Raw genomic sequence first — 10,201 nt, 5'->3', positions numbered from 1 at the left:
GTTAAAATTGTATAATTGGCAGAATGACTAACGCGGTTTAAACTCGCTGCCGAATCAGTACAGCATGTAATGTATGAGGTGTACTTAAGCGGTCAGGGGTTTCTCTAACTCTTTCCAAGCCAGAGGCAGCTGCATGTTACTGAGTTTCTTCCCTGTGTTTTGACAGAGCGCTCTGAAGTACTTGGTTTCTAATCATGTGACATGATAGAACAAGGTGGGGCAGGAGCAGAGTCAAATAACAACTGTGTATTTTGGAGACAGGTGTAAGCATAGATCTAGATGGGGGTGTACAGCCTTGTTCTGCAGCAGCGCTCTAAGGAAGGGCATCAAACATGAGCAAGAGCAGTTGCTTTTCTGCTAAGAAGGGGTTGGAAATCGTATCTGTTTGTCTTTCTATGGAGTGTTAAGTATTCAAATCACTCTGGTTTGTAGAGGATGTGTCTGTATTTCGGGCTGGTCTCCTTCAGTTCGACTGCTCTCCTGTCCCTCGTTCTATTGAATTCCTCTCCTTGCTTCTGTGTTGTTCTTCTAATGTGCTGAACTATGGCTGGGGCCTTTTGTTTCCCGATGTCTTGCTGTGAGTGTCCGGTGCTGCGCAGCAGCTCGCCCCCCCCCCCCCCAGGTTTGCCTGCCGGTGGCTCAGCGCTCTCGCCCCGCGGGGCCAGCTCTGTCTCTGTCCAAGCTTTCTGCCACGGCTGTCCGGTGGGGAAAGGGGCAGTTGTTGCTCTGGGGAGCCTGTCCGGGCGTGGTCCGAGACGGGGAATGTGGCAGAGCCGAGTGCGAGCAAGAGCCATGGCACCGTCCTTTGGCGGACGCCCTGCCACCCCTCTGCTGTGCGGCAGCCGGCGTCGATGATCCGGCGGGGGGCAGGCATCGAGCATGGATTCTGTCTCGTGGGCTGTGGCAGGTGAGTGCTCGTCTGTGGGTTATGCCGGGGAGAGCCGTTGGTGTCGGTCATCCCCCACCCCTCTCCGGGTCCCCCTGTACCCCCAGTGTCAGAGAAAGACGCAGGTGCTGCTGCGCCGCTGTGACCGCACGGGGGTGCTGCGTGAAACGGCGCTTTGTGCTGCCTGCGCGTGGGGGGTGTGCGGTACTGCAGGCCGGGGTACGCGCATGCGCGCTGGCGGCCGCCTGCGGCGCGCTCTGCTACCACGATTTGACTAGGGTTGGGTACTGGGGCGTGGTACACGCGCGTGTGCGGTGACACCGATTTGTGGCGCTCTCTGCTGCCACCCTGTGACCGAAAAGCAGTACTGCAGTCCCGAAGGCGCTGCCGCGCTCCCTGCTGCCACCCTGTGACCGAAAAGCAGTACTGCAGTCCCGAAGGCGCTGCCGCGCTCCCTGCTGCCACCCTGTGACCGAAAAGCAGTACTGCAGTCCCGAAGGCGCTGCCGCGCTCCCTGCTGCCACCCTGTGACCGAAAGTCGGTACTGCAGGCCCAGCGGAGCTTTCCGCGCTCCCTGCTGCCACCCTGTGACCAAAAAGCGGTTATGCAGCCCCGGCGGCGCTGCCGCGCACCCTGCTGCCACCCTGTGACCAAAAGACGGTACTGCAGCTCCGGGTGCGCGCTGCCGCGCTCTCTCCTGCTACCGCCTACAGTGAGTGGGCTACGCACCGGACGCTCTCACCTTTGTGCCCCGCGGCGGCCCCTTCCCCGGGGGATGTTTGGAAAGGCAGTGGGCGGGGCCTGGGGTAGATGAGTCCCGGGCTCTGCCCAGGGAGCTCCTTCTGGGCGAGGTGAGAGCTGTGGGATTGGGCAAGCTCCAGCAGCACCCACAGTAGAGAGAGCCCTGGGATGCAGCTTGGGCTTTTTTTTTTTATTATTTGTCAGCAGTTTCATACGGAGTGTTAAGGGGTGATGAGAGGGTTCTAAAACACACAGCTTTTTTAACTGACAGTTTTGCTGTGGTTTTGTTCTAGGTTGTCCTGGGTTACAGTGCAAAATGTGCCAAAAGAAAAAAATATTCTATTACCATCTTCAGGAGCTGTTGAGACCAGGTGGGGCGGTGCTCTCTGCCTCCCCCCCCCGGACTATCTCCTGTTACTGGGCACAACAATGCCTTATCGCCTGACTCATCGATAACTCGCTCCTGGACTATCTCCTGTTAATGGCCCATCAAGGAACTGCCTCACGACTCCCCATCCCATTGTGAGATGCTCCGCCCGGGGGTGGGGGGGGCGGGGGGGAAGGAGCCAAGCAGTCCATGCCAAATAAAAACAGAGATTTTGAACACCCTAGCAGCCTTCTTCCAGTGGATTCCCAGAGGAGCTTTTCCCCCCACTGGAGTTCCAGAGGACAAGAGCTACCTACCTACCACTGGACCTTCGGAGGAAGACCAGACTCTTTTACCTGATTGCTGCTTCCACAGAACTACATCCATCGCTTCAGGAGGACTGCAGCCAGCATCTTATCGGACTGCTACTGCCACCCTAACAGGGTGTCAGGTTGTATTCCTGACTCTGTCAGTGTAAACCAGTGGGTTGTTTGTTTTTTCCCTGCCTTGTGTTTTATATATATATATATATATATTAGTAAAGAACTGTTATTCCTATTCCCCGTATCTTTGCCTAAACGCCCGTTAATTTCAAAATTATAATAATTTGGAGGGAAGGGGGTTGCACTTTCCATTTCAAGGGAGGCTCCTGCCTTCCTCCACAGACACCTGTCTTTCAAACCAAGACATAGGTGCACTGGATTTTCCTGGAATTCTGAACTTCCTGCAGGATGGCAACTTGTTTTTTGTGACAAGGGTTTGTGATCCCATTTCCTTTCCTAGGACTGAAGGTGAGATTATCGAGTAGCATGAGGATGTGCACCACATCTGCACCTGTCTATGCCCCCCCATACCCCTGTCTCTGCCTTCAGGTGGGGTTTTTCCCATGCCACCCCGATCTTTGTGGCCTTGACTCCCGTGTGTGTGCCTGGCCCTACTTGTCATGTCCCTGCCTCCCATGGGCCTGCCTTGCCTGCTTTTTTTCATGGTAGGGATGGACAACGACAAGAGTATATGTAAGAAGGCAGTCTTTATTAAGTTGCAAAAACCAAGATGGCTGAGATGGTGCAGCAGAAAAAGCGTACCCTTTTATAACCTTTCTTATCTGTCCACCTGTTCATGCACTAAGGCTGCTAAAATGATTCGCTCAATAGCTTTGTCCATTCACCTCCATTCACATAATGATTGGCTGGAGCTCCTACTGTATTTCTCACTGTACCTACTGTTCTCTTGCCAAGTTTCTGCTCTGTGGTATTACTTGCTCAGTCTCTTCTTGCTCAATCTCTTATAACTTCCTCAAACTTGTTTACAACATTCTTCATCCACTTCTTCTGTCTTTTCAAGGGTATACTGGAATGCTGTCAAGGTCAACTTCATCTTCCTCAATCAGGTTATCCCTGACAGATTTTTTGTACCCACTTTATGGGTGTGCATAGCTCACACCCTATCCTCCCCCTGTGCACCTGCCTTCCTCCCCCCCCCCCCCGCCCCCCCACCATGGGTGTGCCTTGCACCTGCCTCCCATTACCATGTTTTGTGTCCCCCTCCCCTTGTCCCTGCTCCATGCACCTGCCTTGCCCCCACCACTACAAGAACTGCTGCTCCAGATGCAAACTGTTTTAAACAAACTGTTTGCATTCCAAACTTCGCTCTGGCACTTCCTTGGGCCCAAAATGCCATCACCAGTAGATATCAGGGGGAATGAGGGGCACCCAGCAGGGACACCCTGAAGTCTCATGGTTTCCATCAGGCTTTCCCAAGGGCAGGGGTGGGTGGGAGAGTGGAAAAGCAGTATTGCTTTTTACATTTTCTTCCTACATCTCCCTCTTCAGAGCTCCTTGTCCCTGGGTGCTTGTTCTTGCCTGTGGCCCCTGTTCCTGATGGGCTCCAGGTGTGGCCAGTGGGGCTAATAACAGGGCCGGCCCTCCTGTGGGCTATAAAGGGGCTGCCTGAGGGAGCTGATAAAGGGGAACTGGCTGAGGAGGTAGCTGGAGCTACCTCCAGAATGGAATGGCTGGTCCCTGTGGTAAGGAAGGATCCCCCTGAGCTGTCCATGATGGAGCAGACCACCAGCACACATTGCTGGCAGCTTGGTGCCTGCATCGGCTGTGTGTGTGAGCCGCTGGCCAGCCTGGCGGTGGAGGGGAGTTGAGAGAAAAGTGTTGGGGTGCTGAAGATCTGAGCTGGTGCCAGGAGCTGGGGTGAGTCACACGTTCTCCTGTGTGTGTCCCGGTCCACCTCTGCTGCCCTGCCTGCCGCTCCTTCTGCTGCCTGGGAAAGGGCTGCCCAGGGATGGGGAGGGCCAGCAATGGCTTTCTGTCCTGGCCCCTTTGCTGTGGGAGCCTGATGGACAGCCTAACACCTTCCTGATTGCACTGGGGCTTCCCCTCAAGCCAGGGGGAGAGGCAGGGCTGGAAGAAAGTGGAGGCTGAGATGGGGTGCGAAGTCAGGGAAAATGTGGAAGTCAAGACGGGGGTGGAAACGGTGTCACTTTTTACATTGTCTTTGTAAGGCTCCCTCTTTTTGTCTTCCTGACCCTATGTGTTAGTTCTTGCCTCTGTTTCTTTTCCCCTATTGCTTTACAATATTTCCCTGTCCCTTGTCTTGTCCCTGCCTTGTGGTCCTGCTGGTCCCTTTGGCCTCTCTCTCCTGCTCCTCCTCGCTCTTATGTATTCCTCCATCTCTCCCTGGGTTTTTTGCTCAGTGTCCCAGTACTCCTCTCTCTATGCTACTGTCCTGCTCCCTGTCCCTCTCCTGTTTGCAGCATCCTGTTTACTGGCTGCCTGTCCCCCACCTCTTCTCTACCTTCCTCCTGCTTTTTCCCTTCTCTCCTGCTGCGTTTGCTGTGTTTGCACACCGAGCCTTGTAGCCAGCTCAGTGCCAGGATTTGTTCTGGGCAGAGGTGAGTAAACTTTTCCTGCCTCCTCTGTGCCCCTGGATGGTATTCAAGCCCCTGGGTGCAGAGCTCGTGGCTGTGGGCAGGTGCCGGGGAGGGGGCCATGTGCTGTGGGGCTTTGCCCAGGCACCTGTTCCTGATGGGCTCCAGCTGGGGCAGGTGTGGCCACTGAGGCTAATGATGGGGCTGGCCCTACTTTGGGCTATGAAGGGGGCTGCCTGGGCATGCCTGCCTGCAGGAGCTGGCTGAGGAGTCAAACCAAGGGGCTTCCACAGGCAACTGTCTCCAGCTGGTCCCTGTGGCAAGGAAGGATCCCTCCCACCCATCCACAACAGAGAATGCCACCATAACACAGCACCAGGACCTTGGCGCCTCTGTTGGCTGCACACGTGTGAGCTGCTGCATGTCCAGGAAACCTCGTGAGAGAAGTGCATTGAGTCACCCACCGCCTGCTCCTAAGGTCAGGCAGCTGGCACTGTGGAGGAGGAAGGGGCAGAGACAGAGAGAAAAGCCTTGGGGCGGTGAAGGTCTGCCGTTGTCACCAGGAGCCACGTGTCCCCTCGTGTGTGTCCAGGGCCATCCCTGCCCCGGTTCTCTGGATCTCTGCCTGCCTCCTTGCCTGTCCCTGCCTCTGTCTGCCTTTCAGGCTGTCTAGTTCCCCAAAGCTTTTTGCTCTTTTGCTAGCATTGCCCTGTAAAGTGTCACCTTCTACCTTTCCTTTCTATGTCGTTTCCTTTCTGGCACCCCACCAGCTCTGATTTCATTCTTCCTCATTGCTTGTGAAACTGGCATTTCTAGGTCCCCTCTCTCCGTGTCTCAGTTTACCCAGTTGCCTATGATTTTGGGAAGGGTGGTGGTTGGGGCCTGGGGTAGATGAGCCCTGAACTCTCCCAGGAAGCTCCTTCTTACATGCGAGGCAAGAACTCTGGGACTAGGCAGGGTCCAGCAGCACCCACAGTAGAAAGTGCCCTGGGATGAAGCTTGGGCTTTTTTTTTTTCTTGTTTTTATGTCAGCAGTTTCCTAGGGGGTGTTCAGGGGTGACAGGAGGGTTTTAAAACACACAGCCTTTTTTTTAACTGCTAGTTTTGGTGCTGTTTTGTTCTAGGTGCACTGGATTTTCCCGGAATTCTGAACTTCCTGCAGGATGGCAACTTGTTTTTTGCGAGGAGTGTTGGTGACCGCATTTCCCTTCCTAGGACTTGAAGGTGAGACTATCGAGCAGCCGTGAGGATGCGCACCACGTCTGCACCTGTCTATGCCCCCCCATACCCCTGTCTCTGCCTTCAGGTGGGGTTTTTCCCATGCCATCCCCAACTCGGTGGCCTTGCTAAGGGTGGGTGTGCCTGGCCCCAAATCCACCCGGCGCCTCCCCCCCGCCGTGAGCGTGCCTTGCTGCTGTTCTTCGGCACTGGCCACTGTAGGCGTGCCCTGCTTGCCCCCCCCCCCCCGACCCCCCCCCCGGTGTGCCTTTTCTGCCCCGGCACCGCCCCCCCCGTGGGCGTGCCCTGCTTCCCCGCGCCCCGCCCCGGCACTGATCCCCCCCCCCGGTGGGTGTGCCTTGCTTTTCCGCGCCCCGCCCCGGCACCGCCCCCCCGTGGGCGTGCCCTGCTTCCCCGTGCCCCGCCCCGGCACCGCTCCCCCCGTGGGAGTGCCTTGCTGCTTTGCACCTCGCCCCAGCACCGCCCCCCCCATGGCCTCGCCGACAGTGGCCGTGCCCTGCCCGGCCCCCACCCCCTCCCCTTCCCGGGTTTGCCTTTGTTATTCTGCACCCCACCCCAGCACCGCCCCCCCCGGGCGTGACTTTTTTGCCCCATGCCCCACCCTCCCGTTGGCGTGCCTTGCTGCCCACCCCCCCCACCCCACCCCACCCCCCCCCCGGCACCGCCCCCCCTTGTGTCCCATCCCCACCACTTGCCCGGGGGCGGGGCCTGGGGTATATGAGCCTCGGCCTCTGCTCAGGGAGCTCATTCTGCTCTGGGGCTGCTGGCGCTGGCAGCTCCAGACCCAGCTGCCTCTGCGGGCACGGGGCTTCGGGCGCGGACAGGAGCGCAGGCGGCTGCGGCAGGGAAGAGCTGCGGCCGGGGACACCAGGCCACCCCTGTACTCCTCAGGGCCCCATCGGCTCCAGCCCCTCAGCGAGGACCAGATGTGCTCCTGGGCCTGGCCAGGCCCTGCCGGGACGCGTTCCACCCCGTCGGGCCCCCTGCCACCAGCTATGCCGAGCGCTGCTGCCTCTGCCCAGCCCCGGGGGCGCCGGGGCCAGAGGCTGTCGTCCCCAAGTGGGGTCACAGCATCTTTTGGGGGGGGTCGATGGCACCGACGCCGAGCCATCCTGCAGCCGTCTTTTTGGCTTTGCACCGCAGGCATCTCCGTAAGCTGTCCGAGTTCCTCCCTCCCCTTCGTGTGCCCCTCAGTCCCCTCCATTTCCCATCCAGGCACCAGAATCAATCTGCGTGACAAGTGGCCTTCTCAGAACCACGGGCCTTCAAAGGGCCTTCTCTCACCTGCCTAGTCCTCTCAGAAGGACACGGGCGTTGCTCTGTGTGGACTCATTTGTCTTTCCTGGCACCTCTCCTGAGCTGCTTTGTCACTTGTTTTGGTTCGAGTCGCTTCAGTGTTACTTAAGGTGCTTGGTACAGTTCCTGATGCTTTGGGGCTCTTTTCCCCGACGGTTTTTCCTTGGTTTTGGTTTTTGGTTTGGGTTCGGTTTGGTTTCAACCCTTTCCTGGGGTTTTCTGTCCTTTGGGACTTATTTCTGTTGAGGGAGGCAGATGGAGAAAAGTAGGAGTCTCAGTGTCTTACAACTGCTGGTGATCTACAATAGTCCCTTTGCAACCAGAGAGCTCTGAGAGGAGGATTCTTGCAGGCTGTCATTCGGCTTTGTCATTCGGTCCCGTCCAGAATGTAGCGCTGGTACAAGTTCTGCAACAGACAGGAACGGGTCTAGCCTTGTTACGCGGGCTTTCTTTTTCCTTGCAGGTCGGACTTGAGACTTGAAACGGCATTTTCCTTCGCTAAAAAAACACGCCCCGGACTCGCCGCAGACTCGGCAGCGTCGCGGATTTCGCCGGACCGCGCCGCTGGCAGAGCCGGCGGCCGACGGGGTCGCGGGCGCTCGGCACCGCGTCGGCCGGAGGCTCCCGTTGGCGCAGCAGCGACGGTCGGGGGCGGCGCAGCTGGACAGCCGGAGGTTTGGTGTCGCGGCGTATCTGCTGTGCGCGGGTTCGCTTCCCCGGGATTTTGGGCTGCTCTGGAAAAACGGGTGGCGGAGCCGGAGAGAAGAGCGGGCGGTGGCTACAGGCCGAGTCGCCGCTCGGGGAGGTTGCGCTCCGCGGAGCTTCAAACTTTGGAGACGGAGTGCAAAACCGTCGAGCGTCCCAAGTGGACCGCGGCAGGCGTCCTCGCTCCGGTCGTTTTTCCTGGGGAATTCCAAAGTGGTCAGTTTCTATTAGTTTAATTTTTACCGCTCGTTTACGTCAAAACGTTTAAAATAAAAATGTCCGTCACAGTAACCAGAATAGTCTTTGGGAGCAAATACTGCCCGTCGTCCGCTCTAGCTATTGCTTCCCACTTTGCAGACAGTACTTACTCCCCATTGATGTAATCAAAGGGCAAGCAGCAGAATATCAACAACAGAGCACTAACTGGAAGGAATACCTGTAGCGAAACAACTCTAACAGGAAAAGAAAAAAATCACGCGTCCTAGTTAATCCACTTCGTGGTAAAGTCACAAAATATCAGAGCGCGCCTAAAGAGAAGAAATATTACCTAGGGTTGAGTAATGACTAAATTTAGTGGCAGATGTTACTTAATGAACCAGGCAGTAATTATTCCCGGTCCCTATTGCAATTCAAAAAATGAATAGTTGAGAGACCCTCTTGAAGTGATAAAGACAGAAAACTAATTGGGAGTCGTGAACAGCTCCATTCAAACATAACCACTGCTAAACCAATTGAACTGGAAACTAATTGGGAGGCTCTAACGCTTAAACGAGCACACCGCTGTAAGCAAGCTGGGAGGCAACAGTGACTCCTGCTTAGAACCAAAAGAGTAATCGAAGCTTTAGATTTTTAGATAAAGAGAAATAAAAAAAGGAATCGTTCAATAACGGCTACGTTTAAACGTAGGTACTAAAAGAATTCCCGGGCGGTGGTGAACTAACATAACGCTAAAAGATTTAGATTTAAAATAAAAGGAAAATTAGAAAACCAACAGGGAGTCACGACTGCCGAAACTTAAACATAGCCGTTGGGGGGGGGGAGGAGGGGACGGGTACCAATTCCTTCCAAGTAGAGCTAAAAGAAAAAACCGACGCCCATTAAATCCGACGAACAAAAACCTTAGATTTCATTTTAGAAACAGATCGAACGCTAACTGGGCATCATGAGTGCCCGTTTAACAATACTAGCCATCTTAAACTGATGCATTAAAGATACCCCCGCAGCACCATCAGATGAAAATTTTCTCCTTGGGAAGCAGAAATAGAATACCAATTGGGAGCAGTTTAGGGTAACGGTCGTCGTGAACGGACCCCTCATTAGAGTCCTAATTCACAATCCGAAACCGTGATTTCCAACGGTAATGAACCTTTTCCTCTTGTGTCAGTCGGGTGCCTGCGCTTTGCTCCTGCTCCCTTCAGCAGCGGTACACGGAGCGCTCGCTGGCTGTGAGCCGTTCGTTCACCCGCTTTCTGTACCAGTCAACTCTTCAATCGGGCCATTTAAATAACAGACTATTCTCTCAAATTCCAGCTCAAACGCGTGGCACGAATTAACGGCGCCCGAGGACCATGCCATTTACTAGCGCCGCCCCGGAGCTGAGCCTGCTTATTGTGAGGCGCTTCTCGCAAGAGCCCCTCACGCACGCACGCACGCACGCACGCACGCAGGTCCCGTCACCGGTGCTCCGCGCCGGCCTAACCGTGGACCGGCAGGGCCGGCGGAGAAACTGCCCGGAAGCCGCGGAGAGCGAGACGGATTCGAGAGCGAGACGGATTCAACAGCGATTCCTGCCGAAACACGCAAGGAACGCAGCTCTGCACGGCGGGGCGGCGGCCTGTCCCCTCCTGCCCGCGCGGCCCCATCCCCGCCGCGGGCAGCCTCAGCCTTCACAAGACGGCGGCGCCATACACTCGCCCCCCTTCCAAGCACCGGCCGCAGCTCCGGAGAGAAACGACGCGGATGCGGCCCCGAGACGGCGGCGCCGCCGGCACTCGTTTCGCGGGGGACTCACCGGCTCCTCCGGGGCTCCGGCAGGCTCCCGCCGCTTCCCCGCGGTCCTCCATGATGCCGGAAGTGCCCCTCAGTCCTC

The sequence above is a fragment of the Leptosomus discolor genome, chromosome 19 (assembly GCF_034619465.1).
Source record: "Leptosomus discolor isolate bLepDis1 chromosome 19, bLepDis1.hap2, whole genome shotgun sequence".
NCBI classification, from domain to species: domain Eukaryota; kingdom Metazoa; phylum Chordata; class Aves; order Leptosomiformes; family Leptosomidae; genus Leptosomus; species Leptosomus discolor.
Note: the sequence above shows the minus strand (reverse complement) of the source record.